Source organism: Narcine bancroftii, chromosome 1 (genome assembly GCF_036971445.1).
Source record: "Narcine bancroftii isolate sNarBan1 chromosome 1, sNarBan1.hap1, whole genome shotgun sequence".
NCBI lineage: Eukaryota > Metazoa > Chordata > Chondrichthyes > Torpediniformes > Narcinidae > Narcine > Narcine bancroftii.
The window spans coordinates 450,318,193-450,335,597 of NC_091469.1; the positions used below are offsets into that span (position 1 = coordinate 450,318,193).

At 43.2% G+C, this 17,405-nt stretch overlaps 1 protein-coding gene across 4 annotated transcripts in view; it reads right to left on the bottom strand.

The window, feature by feature from the left end:
* apbb1ip (amyloid beta (A4) precursor protein-binding, family B, member 1 interacting protein) overlaps positions 1 to 17,405 on the bottom strand; it is a 141,022-nt gene that overhangs the window by 86,279 nt on the left and 37,338 nt on the right. Inside the window, exon 1 of one of the 4 annotated variants that reach the window (XM_069914570.1) lies at positions 4,418 to 4,521. The exons of the other annotated variants lie outside the window; for them this stretch is intronic. The gene's annotated coding sequence lies outside the window, so the exon portion shown is untranslated. Of the gene's footprint in view, positions 1 to 4,417; positions 4,522 to 17,405 lie in introns of those variants that run through there. 4 annotated transcript variants of the gene reach the window in all.

Sequence of the window (17,405 nt, forward strand, 5' to 3'; positions counted from 1 at the left end):
GGAGTGGGATGCAGAACTGAAATGATCCCTGTCACTGATGCGGACAGAACAAAGGTGCTCAGCAAGGCGATGTTCCAACCTGAACCCAGTCTCTCTGATGTAGAGAAGGGCACCATTTGGGTGCTCTCCAGCCAGTTGGCATTAACATCAACTTCTCCGGTTTTGGCTAACCTTCTCTCCTTTCCCCCTCCCTTCTCTTCCCTCTGTCTTCTTTCCTTCAGCTCTCCACCCTCTTCCTTCTCTATTCACCCAGCCATCCCTCCTCCCCCTGCTTGCTGCTGTCCTCTCCCTCCCTACTCCACCTATTACCTCCTGCCTTTGTGACCATGCATCCTCCCCTACTCTTTTGTTTGGACGCCTGTCAACTCTATTCCATACCTTGATGAAGGGCTCAAGCTCTAAACATTGGTTATGAATCTTTATATTTGCTACATAAAGTACATTGTTTGACCTGCTGACTTTCTCCAGCATTGTGTTTCTACTTCAACTACAGTGTCTGCAGACTTTCGTGTTTTAGTCTGACACTTCATGGTGTAAGAGAGAGAGTGTTAGTGAGCTCCTGGAAGGTTTAGTCAAACATGATTGACTGGGATGGGGTGTGTGAAGTCATGATATAGGGGGTTTTCCTTGAAATAGCTGGAGCTTTCTGTTGAATAAAGATATCCTGATTAATAGAGTAAAACCACAAAAATACTGGAGAAAGTTAGTAGGTTCTGCAGCATCCACAGGAGGTAAAGATATATAACCGACGTTTCGGGCCTGAGTCCTCCTTCAAGGCATGAGCAGAAAGCGGGCAGGTGCCTGTATAAAAAGGCTGGGGAGAAGGAAAGAAAGGGCAGGGCTAAGAAGCACAGACAAACAGGTAGAAAGACCATTGATAGGAGGACAGGAGAGGAAAGGGGAGAATTGATCGGGGAAGGGAGTGACTGTGAATTCAAAGCGGGACAAAAAAAGATAGCACGATAGGAGAAGAGGAGAGTTGGGCAGGGGTTTTTGGGGGTGTATGGGGGAATAACAGAAACTGGAGTTGATGCTAATGCCATGTGGTTGGAGGGTGCCCAGATGGAAGGAGGAGTTACTACTTCAATTTGTGGGTGGTCTCAGACTGGCAGTGCATGAGACCATGAGCAGACATGATGGCATGGGAATGGGGCAGGGTAGCTACTGGGAAATCTACACTACTACAGCAGATAGAATGAAGCTGCTCAATGAAATAATCTCCCAGTCTACGCCCAGTCTTTCCAATGCAGAGGAGGCCACAATGGAAGCACCAGATTCAGGAGATGACCCCCTGCAGATTCGCATGAAGTGTTGCTTCACTTGGAAGGGCCTTTGGGGCCCTAAAAAGGCGGTGAAGGAGGTGGTGTGGGTGCGGGTTGCATTTCCTGTGATCACAGGGGTAGGTACCAAGCGGGCGATTGGTGGGAAGGGTGGAATAGATGAGGGAGTCATGAAGGGAGAGGACCCTGTGGATGGTGGAGAGGAGAAGATATGTCTTTTGGTGGATTACTTTGCAGGTGGCGGAAATTGCAGAGGATAACATATTGAATGCGGAAGCTGGTGGGGTGGTAGGTGAGGACAAGGGGACTCCCTATGTCTCCTTTTCTCTAGCTCTGTCTCTCTCTCTCTCCCCCTCCCCTTCTCTTTTCCTCCAGCTCTCCATTCACTGAGCCACCCCCATTCCCTCATCCTTTCTCACCTCTCCTGCCCTCCAATCCATGTCCATTAATGGCCTTTTGCCTGTTGGCTTGTGCACTCCCCCTTGCTCTTTCTTCCCTCTTTACCCAGCCTTTTTATTCAGGGACCAGGCTGTATTTTGTTCAGACCTTGAAGAAGGACTCAGACCTGAAACGTTGATTATATATCATTACCTCCTATGGATGGTGCACGACTCGCTGAGTTCTTCCAAACATTTTTGTAGTTTTACTACAATCGACTCTTGTGTTTCACCTCTGATTAATAGGGTGTGTTTGTTAGTGATAGGGTTATATCACAATATATGAGGTGCAGGTGATGAGATATTTATTTGAGAACAGAAGGACATATAAAATCGAAGCAGACGCAAGACTTCTTGCCCATTGCCATCATCTTCCTTACAGCTTATCCTTTAATAACCAGAAATCTCATGATCTCTGTATTCTAAAACTGGCCTCTTGTTCACCCTGAAGTGTATTACTCTGTCCGTGCCAATCATGCCTTATGTTATTCATGCACTCAGCTTGGAATTTCCCTGCCCCCCCCACATAATGTGACATTATGGCAGCACAGTTGGTGTAGTGGTTAGCACAATGCCTTTACAGCACCAGCGATTGTGACTGGGGATCAAATCCCACGCTATCTGTAAGGAGTTTGTATGTTCTACCTGTGTCCCTGTGGGTTTTTCCCGGGGGGGGGGGTAGGGGTTCTGGTTTCCTCCCACTGTTTAAAATGTACTGGGGGTGTAGGTTAATTAGGTGTAAATTGGCAGCGTGGACATGTGAGCTAGCAACTAGAGAAATCCTCTTAAAGGGACCATGCAAGATACAAATTTGTTTACAGTTCTGAGGAACCAGATAAGTCAGGCAAGAAGACAGGCTGCAGTGTGAAGAATTCAAGATGGAGAAGAAGAAGTCTCATCAGGCTAATGACCTCAAGCAAACAGCTCCTCTCACAAAGCTGTCTGGTCAGAAGTTGAGCCAGCAAGGCGGACAGATAATGCTTGGCAGGAGGTTGGAACCAGCCACCATTGAAGAAGTGGCTTCAACTACCAAGCAAGAAGAGGACTCCGATAAAGCACTGCAGGCCTCATTCGTTGACTTAGAGCTTAGTGGAACTGGAACAGATGAACATACGTTGCAAAACCTCACTGGTGCTGTACCGAGTTCAGATGTGAATCCTGATGATGGTATTTCCAAAGGTTATGTAGAAAAAGTATCTGAATATATCTTGGAATGTAAGATGGTATAAAATGGTATTTACCTCATCATGGAGTTATACATCCACAAAAGGATGTAGTATTTGATTATGGACCATCATTTCAAGGAATTTCATTGAATTCTCAACTTTTACAAGGTCCAGACTTAAATAGTACTTTAACAGACATTCTGATAAAATTTTGTAAAGAGTCCATTGTGATTGCAGCAGATATTGAAGTGATGTTTAATCAAGTGAAAGTAGCATCAGAAGATCATGATTTTCTACAATTGTTATGGTGGCCTAATGGCGATTACAGTAAAGACATGATTGATTACAGAATGACAGTTCATTTATTTGGAGCAATTTCATCACTGAATTTTGAAAATTTTGCTCTCAGGAAATGTGCTGAAGATAATGAAGAGCAATTTTGTTCTCAAACTATAAACATCATCAGAAATAATTTCTATGTTGATGATCATCTTAGTACCATGTTTTGAGAAAAAAAAGCAATAAATCTTTATCACGAGTTAAAAGACATCAGTAATAAAAGCGGTTTCTTCCTGATCAATCGAGACGTGTTGGCTGTTATTCCTGAGGCAGAAAGAGCAAAGAAGATAAAACATCTGGACTTGGATTGTAACGTTCTACCTGTCGAAAGAATTCTAGGAGTGCAATGGTGTGTTCAATCGGATGTTTTCAAATTCAAAGTTGTTTTGAAAGAACGGCCTTTGACAAGAAGAGGTATTTTTTCAATCATAAGCTCAAAATATGATCCTTTGGGAATATTGACACCAGTAGTATTAATAGCCAAAAAAATTCTGCAAGAATTGTGCAGAAGAAAATTTAGATGGGATGAAGCTATACAAGATTCCATTGCACAAGATTGGATGAATTGGATTGAGAGGCTTAAAATGTTAGAAAGTTTTGAAGTCAACAGATGTTTTAAACCAACATACATTGGAATTGTCACATTTGCTCAATTACATCATTTTGCTGATGCAAACGAAGGTGGTTATGGTCCTGTTAGTTATTTACTACTGTGAAATAATCAAGAGCGAGTACATTGTGGATTTGTAATGGGAAAAGCCAGAGTGACTCCATTAAAGCCAGTCATCATACCTCGTATGGAATTGACAGTCACTACTATGGCGAGCAAAATGGACACCGTATTAAGAAGAGAATTACAGATGGAGATAGCATATTCTATGTTTTGGACAGATAGTACATCAGCGCTTGAATACATTCATAACAAAACCATGATGTTTTGTACCTTTGTGACTAACAGAATTAATGTGATCGAGAAGGTTTTGCATGTTAATCAATGGAGATATGCTAAATCTGGACAACAACAAATGGCGGATTTGCCACAAGACAGAGTTTTGCCTGATGAACACTCATTTATATACATGGAAGTTGATTTTTTTTTTGTCCTTTGCAAGTAGAACAAGCAAAAAGTTTGGATTATTGTTACCGTGCTGTATGTCTAAATTAAAATTAAATGCAAATGATTCAGGTTACTTACAGTTCAACTTCTCTTGACTTCTTCCCTATCAGTATTCAACTGTAATAATTCCAGCAAAGGTTTAAAAAACAACCAACAATGTTGCAACATGTGCTAGAAATTGCAATGCGTAAGACAAGCTTCATCAGCTTTTCTCTTAAACATATAGAACATTTACACACAAATGACGTTGCAAGATTCCAAGCCTGTACTATTAGAATGAATATTCTTCTCAAAATCAGTGATTAAAATTGCCATTGGTTAATTTAAAGTTCTTTTTTGCCACATTCACAAGCTGCTAATTTTAATTTTAGCTCAGTTAGTTCTCTGTGCTTGCTTGCTCTCTGACTGCTTGTGTGTGTGGGCACTGGTTGGCACATTAAGGCTGCAGGAGTACGTGCTGAGGCTTGGCCCGACCAATGCAGGGGTGTTGGGAGGAAGAATAACAGTTTAGAGTCCATCCATTACTGGGCCTTGAGGGCCTGATAGCATGGGGAAGCTCTTCAAACAAGGAACAGCAGAAGGGGAAGTAACAACAATGTACCACAATGTTGGCAATGCTGCTAAATAGAAAATTTATGTAACAATGTACAGCAGTGGAAAAGGTATGGCTACACCCATTATCTAAGGGTGTGAAGAGTCTTTGGACATATTTATTTTAAAAATTATTTATTGTGAATAAAGTCTATTTTTGTTTTAAAATGTGTGCATGTGGGTGTGTGTGTGTGTGTGTTAGTGTGTGTGTGTGTGTGTGTGTGTATGTGTGTGTGTGTGTGTGTGTGTGTGTGTGTGTGTGTGTGTGTGTGTGTGTACATGCATTCATTTAAAAATTATTTATTGTGAATAAAGTCTATTTTTGTTTTAAAATGTGTGCATGTGCATGTGTGTGTGAGAGTGTGTGTGTGAGAGTGTGTGTGTTAGTGTGTGTGTGTGTGTGTGTATGTGTGTGTGTGTGTGTGTGTGTATACATGCATTCATTTTAAAATTATTTATTGTGAATAAAGTCTATTTTTGTTTTAAAATGTGTGCATGTGCATGTGTGTGTGAGTGTGTGTGTGAGAGTGTGTGTGTTAGTGTGTGTGTGTGTGTGTGTGTGTGTGTGTGTGTACATGCATTCATTTTAAAGCTGCTGAATAGACATTTAAAATTACAAAGTCACCAAGTCAGATTCACAGAGTGAAGAAACAGGCCCCTTGCCCCAACATATCTGTGCTGACATTTTTACCCATTTACACTAATTCCATTTGTATTATTTTCATCTTGCCTATTTATTCGTGTCTAAATGATTGGTAAACAAAGTAATTGAAGATGATTCCTCCACCTCCTTTTCCAGTGCATTCCACATATCAATATCTGTGTAAAAAAAGGTACCCCTCAGATCTTGGTGGCATGGTTAGTGTAGCGGTTAGCACAACGCTGTTACCGCGCCAGCTATCGGGACTGGGGTTTGAATTTGTATGTTTTCCCCGTGTCTGTGTGGATTGTCTCCAGGGATTCCGGTTTCCTTGTTTCCTTCCACCATTCAAAAAGTACTGGTGGTGTCGATCAAACAGGTGTAATTGGGCAGCAATTAGGCTTGTGGGCTGAAAAGGACCTGTTACCATGCTGCATGTCTAAATTATTAAAAATTGTAAAAAAATTTAAATCTCCTTTCAAACCTGTGTCCTCTTGTTTTTAATACCACCTTACTTTTTATATTGTATCTACTTCTCGTCATTCTGAACTCTCTTTCTGACCCGATACAATTTTCCTTATCAATAAAAAAAATGCTGGAAATATTCAACAGGTCAAGCTGTCTCTGTAGGAGAAGAAAGAGAGTCAATATTTCAGGTTGGAGACCTTCATCAGAACTGAAAAGGAGACAAAAGAAGCTGGTAAAACTGCAGAGAGAAGGGAGTAGGATGACCGTGATAGGTAAAGCCAAAGGGTTAAACTGTAATCTAGGAAATCTCGTCAATAAATAAATAGTAGAGAGTGAGAACATAGGATAAAGTAGCCATTCTCAATGGATGCCTTACTGGTTCCTGGGGGCCACAATACTTTTAAGTAAAGGCCTTGTTTCCTTTTCACTTCATTGAAAATATACTTGCTGGAGGCATCACATTGTGATGCGGGAGCTGCTCTGCTCAAGACCAATAAGATGGCAAATATAGTTCAGACTCCCATCTGCACCTCCCTCTTGCCATGTGATGATAACCAGCATATTAAAGGACCTATCACACTCCAGGCACTCTGTCTTCTCTCACCTCCCATAGCAGAGATGATTCTAAGGAGTGAAATCATACACCGTTTCTTCCCTGTAGCCATCAGGTTCTTCAGGAACATTATAACAGTGCTCTCATGGTGTGTTTATCTAGTACCAACTGATCCTTTTCATATTTCTCATTGAACAATTCTCTGTAACTGTGCTCTCGCCCTTAAACGTTGTACAGATGTTTGAATGTTTGAATGGACCTCTTAGATTGTTCTGGAAAGAACCTTTCCCATTGTAAAAATATTTTCTGCTTTTATTTAAGTAGAGTGCAGAAACACAACTGGAAAGAATACCAACAGTGTTTGAAGAATTGAGAGACTGCAAATACTCGAATCTGCAACTAGGTGGAATCTATCAGCAGATCCAGCCCCATCAGTGGGAGGAATGGAATACTCAATGTTTCAGGTTCGCCACTTCATCAAGACTGCATCACTTAATCTTGATGATACCCAAAATATGTTGCTAATGGGAAGAGGATACAAACTGGGGAGAAGTTGGGAGGAAATGGTAGGGAATTTACAGGCTACAGCTCTGCTGGTATATTATGGTTGTGTATAATATGCAGCCACAATGATGGGAGATGCTGTGAACATCCCATTGCCAATTAACCTATGTCATGCCAGAGGGGCATGAATAGATATTCCATCTGTAGGGATCTAGAGTCTCCAAGATTTCTGGGAAAAAAAAAATCACAATAGGGATTAAATACAGAAGCATTTCCCATTAACAATGATTCCAAGTTAACAAAGAGAAAAAACAAACCCTTGGAGGATAAGATCAAATGATTGGAATAAAAGAAGGTAAAAAGTCAGGTGCATCTTCACCGATACTGATCGTTGAACTGGGTCGAGCAACGTTCTTGAGAAACCCAACTCACTGAAGCACAGTTTGAGCAACCCAACAGCTGTGGGAACGCATGCACAACTCACACTACTTCACAACAAGCCAGACGAGAATTAACTTGGCACTTGAGTTTAATTTCTCCCTCACTACTCAGCTAAAAAATACTTTGCCTGCATTCTGTTACAATTGCAAGGTAATAACAGAACATCATATCTGGCACCTGACTGAACGAGAGGACCAGCAATTTGTTTCTTCAACCAATGAGCTTTAATGATTTAGGCATAGCAGAAAAGCAAGATGAGGTAGAATGAAATTAGATACAGAATAAAAATAAAGAGAACATGCATATATTTGATTAGGGGAGATATGGAGACAAAGGAAAAGAAAATTTGAAAACATGACAAAAGATAAGTATTTCTAAAAATAATTGACTATTGATGGGTTGAAGCAGCATTGTTCTCCTTCGGGATTGTAGAGAAATTAATGTTATGTTTGAAAATATACTTGCCCTCTAATTTACCAGCAACTAATTAATTAGTTACTATGGTATGGGAGGCGATGTCTGCGCCAAATATCATACCCAAATTAAACTTAAATTTTGCTGCTATGACATGATACACATCCCTCTATTTCTTGCATATTCATGAGGTTGTCTGGAAGCCTCTTAAATGCTACAATCATACTTCCTTTCACCACCACCTCTGGAAAACCATTACAGGCACCTATATCTCCCTGTGTTTCCTTTAAAAATAGTCAGTGCTTCTCGGCTTATTCCCTCTTCCTGAATTTTCTTGGACTCTCTGACCAATTAATATGCAAATATGGCAACTCTTCCTGCTTGTAAATTTCTGATGAGAGCAATTAAATTCATCATTTACAATTCTGGGTCATTATCTCCATACAAGCCAGTCAGTTCAAAGTGTGACCAAATCAGATTCAACAGTCTGCATGTTTTTAAAGTTATTTAAATGGCCTACTTCTTATTCATAAACTGTGGCCTCTGACCTGGACTCTGCCAACTTTGGGAACATGTTTCCTGACTCTAGTGTGTCCAATTTCTTAATAATCTTGCATGTTTTGATCAGAGTCCCTTTCATCCTTCTAAATTCCAGTGTATATAAGTCCAGTCACTCCAATCTTTCAACATATGACACCGTCCTGGGTATTAACCTCCCGAACCTATGCTACACTCCCTCAATAGCAAGAATGTCCTTCCTCAAATTTGGACATCAAAACGCCACACAATACTCCAGGTGTGGCCTCACCAGGGCCCTGTACAACTGTAGAAGGACCTCTTTGTTCCTGTACACAACTCCCCTTTCTATGAAGGCCAACTTGCTTTCTTCACTTCCTGTATGCTTACTTTCAGTGACCAATGAAAAAAGACTCCTAGATCTCATTGAACTTCCCATTTTTCTAACTTGACACCATTCAGATAGTAATCTGCCTTCCTGTTCTTGCCACCAAAGTGGATAACCTCACATTTATCCACGTTAAACTTCATCTGCTCACTCACCCAACCTGTCCAAGTCACCCTACATTCTCATAACATCCTCTTCCCATTTCACACTGCCACCCATCTTTGTGTCATCTGCAAGTTTGTTAATGTTACTTTTAATCCCTTCATCTAAATCATTAATGTATATCATCAATAGCTGCAATCCCAGCACTGAGCCTTGCAGTGTCCCACTAGTCACTGCCTGCCTTTCTGAAAGGGGCCCGTTAATCCCTACTCTTTGTTTCTTGTCTGCCAACAAATTTTCTATCCATGTCAGTACCCTACTCCCAATATCATGTGCTCTAATTTTCCCACTAATCTCCTATGTGGGACCTTATCAAGACTTTCTAAAAGTCCAGATACACTACATCCACTGGCTCTCCCTTGTCCATTTTCATAGCTACAGCCTCAAAAAATTCCAAAAGATTAGTCAAGCATGATTTCCCATTTGTGAATCCATGCTGACTCACACCAACTCTGTTACTGTTATCCAAATGTAAAGACGTAATGAAGCGTGATCTCCAGTCAACCATACTGACTGGAAGGACCTCGCAAAAAATCGCACTGCATGGTGTTCCGCAATTCACAGTGGCACATCACAATGTGCCAACAACTACAAAAAGTTCTGTGAGGGCAGAAGAGCTACAAGACACCGTGTTCATCTTTGCTCGCGAATGGATGGGCCATGATGATGATATCCAAATGTGCCTCTATTTCATCTTTTATAATTGACTCCAGCATCTTCCCCACCACTGATGTCAGGCTAATTGGTCTAGAATTCCCTGTTTTTTCTTTTTCTCCTTTCTTAAAAAGTGGGATAACATCATCTATGTTCCAATCTGCAGGAACTGATCCTGAATCTATAGAATATTGAAAAAGTCAAGGGATGGAGAGGGAACAGGCAGGCAGTGCAGGGCATCTCTGTGGCCATTCCCCTCAATAACATATACGATTTTTGATACTTTTGGGGGAGGGATACCTGGGATAAGCCCTGGTGATTATGTCTCTGGCACAGAGTCTGGTCTTGTGGCTAAAAAGGGAAAGGAGGAGAAGAGGTGAGCTGTAGTGATAGGGGATTCCAAAGTTAGGGGAACACATAAGTGGTTCTATGGAAGAGATTGAGAATCCCAGATGCTGTGTTGTCTTCCTGGTGCCAGGGTCTGAGAATCTCAGATTGATTTCATAAAATTCTCAAGAGGGAGGCTAACCAGCCAGGTTTCGTGGTCAAATTATGTGTGTAGGAAGGGTGATGGGGTCCTTCAAGGAGAGCAGGGAGTTAGGTGCTAATTTTAAGGTCAGCACCTCCAGGGTTGTGATCTCAGGATTACAACCTGTGCCATGTGCTAGTGAGGTTAGAAATAGGAGGAAAATCTACCTTAACATGTGGCTAAAGACAATGGTGCAGGAGGTAGGGCTTCAGGTTTTTGGATCACTGGGCTCTCTTCCAGGGAAGATGGGACCCATTCCAACAGGATGGTTTGCATGTGAACTGGAGGGGGACTTGTATCCTTGGAGGAAGGTTTGTTAGTGCTGCTCCAGTGGGTTTAAATTGAAATTGCTGGGGGATGGGAACACAGTGGCAGAGTAGATTGGGGAGTGGAGGAGGGAAAAGATGTGAAAAATGCATGTAATGATAGAGGTCAAAGGATTGTACCTGGTGAAATATTATCAGGTGCATCTATGCAAGATGTATTGTAGGAAAGGCAGACGAGCTGAGAGCATGGATTGGCACCAATGGCAGATTAATTACCTCCTGAGCCCCTTGGCTGAGGTTTAGTAATGCCTCCCTTGACCTTGTTTCCCCCCCCCCCCCCCCCCCCCACCCCGGTGATGCCCTCCCCTCACATATTCTAAATTTATCCATGGGGTATATATTCGGGGTGTGCATGTGTGCACTGCGCTCGGCGGTAGCAGGATAGAATTGATGGGCCAGGTAGCAATTGCCTGGTGGATAGGTGTGCATGAGGAGGGGAAGGGTTGGGCTGGCAGTGAGGTGCCTTGGTGCTGGCCCCTTGGTGGGGACTTCATTGCCAGTTTCTGACACAGGGCTGCATTTGGGGCAGTTTGTCCAGTCCCTGTTACATCCTTTGGCTTGTATCAGCCACAGCCAGGCCAGCTGCCTAAGGCAATGACTATACATGGCAGGAGAAATTCAGCTCTTGCATCATACCATGTAAATTACATAACTGACTCCCCAGCGTCTACATCATGGGTTTTAACATCGAATAGAAACTGAGGTGTCTGTCTTGGTCTTCTGCACAAGAGTCAGAACCTACGAATCATGCAGTGCGTAACTCTCCAAATAACTTGCTGCCGCTCAAGAAGATCGATAACATACATGATATATTAGCCTGGTTGGTAGGTATTCAATCCACAACCATTCACCGACTCCACACTGACGCACGGTATGGCACATTCGTAGTTTTTATCATGTGCAGCCACCACTCCTAACCTCTTCCTTGTTATCCAGCATACTCCTACAGCTACCTTGAATACATCTCTTCTCACTCTATGAGGATTCCATTCCATTCTCTTAGTTCCATCATCTCCATACCCTCTCTGATTTAATCCCCACTCCCCAAATCCTCCACCTTCCCACCAACCAAATTATTATATTTTTAATGTCCCTCTGACTGAATTGGATGTAGGAGGGTGGAGGATGTTTGGGGAAGAGGGGGTTGAATTAGAGCAGCTTGCCCAGAGCGCCTGGAGGCAGTTAAGTAATTTGTGGCACTCTGGTGGGTGCCGCTGGGCGATTGACTGAGAAGTTTCCCCCCTTCACTGAGGTGGCCTCTCAGTCAATTGCCCAGCGGCGCCCACCAGAGTGCCACAAATTATTTAACTGCCTCCGGGTAAGCGGTTTTAATTCAGCCCCAATCATCCTCCACCTTCCCACCAAGCTATTAGATTTTGAACGTCACTCCGACCAAATTTGATATTCAAAATCTAATAGTTTGGTGGGAAGGTGGAAGATCGCACATGCTGCAAATTTTTATGCCACCGCCGGAGCCGCAAGCTCACAGATACCACCGTGAGTGTCACCCCAGCAATGGCGTAATGCCGACTCTGGCCCACAGTCACCGGCTTCACCTATGCAGTAATTATGAATTGATAAACAGAGTCCTGGCTACCCTTTACTGAGTAGGTTAAAGCCAAGAGCTTAGGGCCCCTTTGCCCTCTGGGACCCTAGGCTTCAGCCTACTAATGGTTAATCCACTATTGACTGGCACATGGAATTATTACATTGTGGCTATTAGTAAAACTTGGTTGCAGAAGGGGCAGGGTTGGCAGCTCAGTGTTGTGCACTTCCATTGCTTCAGAGACAATAGAAGAGAGGGGATGAAAGGGGGAGGAGTGACATTATCCTGTCAGGGAAAATATCACAGCAGTGCTTGGCAGGACAAACTAGAGGGCTTGTCTAGTGAGGCTAAATGAGTGGAGTTGAGAATGGGAAAGGTATGACCACATTTATGGGGTTGTATTATAGACCACCCAATAGTCAATGAGAATTGGAGGAGCAAATCTGTAGAAAGCAGGAAACTTAAGGTTGTGATAGTAGGAGATTTTAACTTTCCATATATTAACTGGGACTCCCATATTTGATGGGCTGGATGTTTGGAGTTTGTTAAATGTGTTCAGGAAAGCTTTCCAAATCAATATATAAAGGTACTAATGAGAGAGAGAGTTTAATAGGTTTCTTATTAGGGAATGAGTCAGGACAGGTGACAGACGTATGGGTAGGGGAAAATTTTGGGTCTAGTGATCATAAAGCCGTTAGTTTCAAGTTAGTTATGGAGAAGGATGGGTTCTCAATTGGAAAAAAAATCAATTTTGATGAAATGAGAAAGATCTAGAATGCATGGATTGGGATAAGTTCTTTTCAGGAAAAGATGTGTGAGGAACATGGAGGACCTTCAAAGGTGAAATTTTGAGAGTCCTTTCAGGGTTAAAGGCAAGGTTAGCTTGGCTTTCAAGGGATATTGGGTAGATTAGATTTAGTTTTTAGGTTTTTATTTTGTTTGTTTTCTTTTTTCCTTTTCATCTATTTTTTTAATTTAGATTTATTTGGTAAATATGGGTTTAACATGGTCATCATAGATTAATTCATAACTTGTTTCTCATGTGGATTAAGGAACTTTAATGTAGTTCATTTTTTTGTGTACTTGTATCTACATGAGATAACACGTTTTTCTTAAAATTTTGTATTTAAGTTATATGATAAACTAAAAAAGAATTTTGAAAAGAAAAGTAAAGGATATTGGCGATCTAGTTTGGAAGAAGAGAGAGGTATATAACATATAACATGGACCAAATAAGGTACTTGAGGAGTAGAAAAAAATTCAGGAAAAACCTTAAGAAAGAAATCAGGAAGTTTAAAAGAAGAAATGAGGTTGACAGACAATGTGAAGGAAAATTCTAAGAGTTTCTATAGGGATATTAAGGACAAAATTGGTCCCCTTGAAGATCAGAGTGGATTTGATAGAGGTATTTAACATTATGCGGGGCATAGACAGGGTAAATATAGATAGGCTTTTTCCACTGATCGTAGGTGAGATACAAACCAGAGTGAAAGAGGAAAAGTTTAGGGGGAACATAAAGCGAATCTTCTTCACACAAAGAGTGGTGGGAGTATGGAACAAACTGCCTACTGAAGTGGTGAATGCGGGCTCAATTTTAACATTTAAGAAGAATTTGGACAGGTACATTGTTTGGAGGGGTATGGAGGGCTAAGAACTGGGTGCAGGTCAGTGGGACCTGGCAGAAAGATAGTCCAGCACAGACCAGAAGGTCTGAAGGGCCTGTTTCTGTGCTGTAATATTCTATTGTTCTTGGTTCTAGGAAGTAAAATAGAATATTGTAGGAGTCGGGAGCACTGCCTTCAGCCTGATATTTATATTCATGATAATAAAAATGGTGAAAAATGTTCCATGAAGAATACTTGCCACCAAACCATCCTGATGCAACATAGATCATATGAAAGTGGAACAGGCTACCACAGAGGAGACAGTAGATGCTGGAATCCTGAGTAACAATCAATCTGCTGGAGTAACTCAGCAGATCGAGCAGAATCGGTGGGAGGCAAAGAATTGATAGGCCAGAACCCTTCATTAGACTGGAACAGGCTATTCGGCTCACCATACCGCCACTGATCATGATGCCAATCAAAACCAATCCCATCTTCTTTCTACATGGTTGGTAAGCCTCCATCCCATGTCTGTACATATGGCTGTCCAAATGCCTCTAAAGCATTGCTTTTGTTTCTGCTTTTACTAGTGTCCTCGTCAGCTACTGCTGTCTATTTAAAAACAAGCTTTTCTCATAAATCTCCTTTAAATTTTCTTCCTCTGACCTTAAACATATGCCCAGCCCGAAGTAAAGAATCTGACTATCTATCCTGCCTATTCCTCTCATCATTTTATATCAAGCCACCCTTTCCTCCAGAGAAATCAGGCCAAGTCTGAGTAACCCATCCTTTGAACTAATGAATTTCAATCCAGGGAACATTCTGGTCAGCTTCTTCTTCACCCTCTCTCCGTTTAATATCCTACTGATACTGAGAGTGACCAGAACTGCACACAATATTCGAAATGTGGCCTGACCAATGTTTCATTCAGCTGAAGGATGACTTTTCAATGCCTTGATCAATGAACAGTTAAAGGTAAAATATGGCAACAAGAGGTAAATGCCTTCTACTTCATTATGATGTTAGTTGAAGAGATGTTTGTAGCTAATTGAGAACTTGGCTTTTCTTGGAAATACATTCCAATATGAACAACAGTAAAATCATGAAGGGGCAACTTGTCAATTATAATTAGTGCAAGGGACAAGGAGTATGATGTTTGAGAAACCAGTTGATTTGTACAGAGAAATGACTCTGAAGTCCAGTGTATTGACTCAGTTGAACTCATCATTCAAAGCAGCTTCAAACAGAAGATTTTGTCTATTTAAATGGACTTTCACAGCTGAACGGTGAATAAATCTTATGCATTACTTTTTACAGAATTTACACAAAATTAATTTGTACTTTGTTTTGTTCAAAGACAAAGAGTAATCTGGACCAAGGGAATTCTGTTGTAACATATCCAACTGTGAGGGTAACAAGTGAAAACACAACGTTGGAGAAACTCAGCAGGTCAAACAGTGACCTTTATATAGCAAAGGTAAGAATACATAACCAATGTTTCGGGCTTGAGCCCTTCATCAAGCTATGTTTGCCTTTTTGTTGGCTTTGTGGAGTAATCCATGCTACAAGCCTACACAGGCAAGGCCCCTCATCTCTTACTCCGCTACGTTGATGACTATTTTGCAGCTGATGAGCTTGTTGACTTCATCCACTTTGCTGCCAACTTACACCCCGACCTCAAATCCACCCCGACCTCAAATCCACCCCGACCTCAAATCCACCCCGACCTCAAATCCACCCCGACCTCAAATCCACCCCGACCTCAAATCCACCCCGACCTCAAATCCACCCCGACCTCAAATCCATCCCGACCTCAAATCCATCCCGACCTCAAATCCATCCCGACCTCAAATCCATCCCGACCTCAAATCCACCCCGACCTCAAATCCACCCCGACCTCAAATCCACCCCGACCTCAAATCCACCCCGACCTCAAATCCACCCCGACCTCAAATCCACCCCGACCTCAAATCCACCCCGACCTCAAATCCACCCCGACCTCAAATCCACCCCGACCTCAAACCCACCCCGACCTCAAATCCACCCCGACCTCAAATCCACCCCGACCTCAAATCCACCCCGACCTCAAATCCACCCCGACCTCAAATCCACCCCGACCTCAAATCCACCCCGACCTCAAATCCACCCCGACCTCAAATCCACCCCGACCTCAAATCCACCCCGACCTCAAATCCATCCCGACCTCAAATCCATCCCGACCTCAAATCCATCCCGACCTCAAATCCATCCCGACCTCAAATCCATCCCGACCTCAAATCCATCCCGACCTCAAATCCATCCCGACCTCAAATCCATCCCGACCTCAAATCCACCCCGACCTCAAATCCACCCCGACCTCAAATCCACCCCGACCTCAAATCCACCCCGACCTCAAATCCACCCCGACCTCAAATCCACCCCGACCTCAAATCCACCCCGACCTCAAATCCACCCCGACCTCAAATCCACCCCGACCTCAAATCCATCCCGACCTCAAATCCATCCCGACCTCAAATCCATCCCGACCTCAAATCCACCCCGACCTCAAATCCACCCCGACCTCAAATCCACCCCGACCTCAAATCCACCCCGACCTCAAATCCACCCCGACCTCAAATCCACCCCGACCTCAAATCCACCCCGACCTCAAATCCACCCCGACCTCAAATCCACCCCGACCTCAAATCCACCCCGACCTCAAATCCACCCCGACCTCAAATCCACCCCGACCTCAAATCCATCCCGACCTCAAATCCATCCCGACCTCAAATCCATCCCGACCTCAAATCCATCCCGACCTCAAATCCATCCCGACCTCAAATCCATCCCGACCTCAAATCCATCCCGACCTCAAATCCATCCCGACCTCAAATCCATCCCGACCTCAAATCCATCCCGACCTCAAATCCATCCCGACCTCAAATCCATCCCGACCTCAAATCCATCTCTAGCAACACTCAACCTTTCCTTGATCTCTCTGTCTCCACCTAGGGATATCTACAAACCCACTAACTCCTACAGCTACCTTGAATACACCTCTTCTCACTCTATGAGGATTCCATTCTATTCTCTTAGTTCCACCATCTCCATACCCTCTCTGAACCCAAGATGATGACTTTCATGCCAGATCATGAGAAATGTCTTCCTCCTTCAAACAACATGGTTTTCCTTCTACCACCATCAACCTGACCCTCACCTACATATCCTCCATTACCCTCTCCTGCCCTGGTCCCCTCCACCCCCCCATGTGCAACAAGGACAGGACTCCTTTTGGCCTCACCTACCACCCCACCAGCCTCCGCGTCCAACACATCCTCCTCTGCCATTTATATCACCTACCTCCTCCTCCCTTCTCTGCCTTTCGCAGGGACCACTCTCTCCAAGACTCCCTTGTCCACTCCTCCCTCCCCTCCAATCATCCCCTTGGTACCTACCCCTGTGACCGCAGGAGATGCTCCACTTCCACCCACACTCCCTCCCTCACCACTGTTCAGGGCCCAAAGAGTCTTTCTAGGTGAAGCAACATTTCACTTGTGAATCTGCATGAGTCATCTACTACATCTCGTGCTCCCATTGTGGTCTCCTCTACATCGGAGAGACTGGGCGCAGATGGGGAGATCGCTTTGTTGAGCACCTCGGCTCTGTCTGTGACAATAGCGTGGATCTCCCAGTGGCCACCCATTTCCATTCTCTATTCCATTTCTTAGTCTACATGTCTGTCTATGGTCTC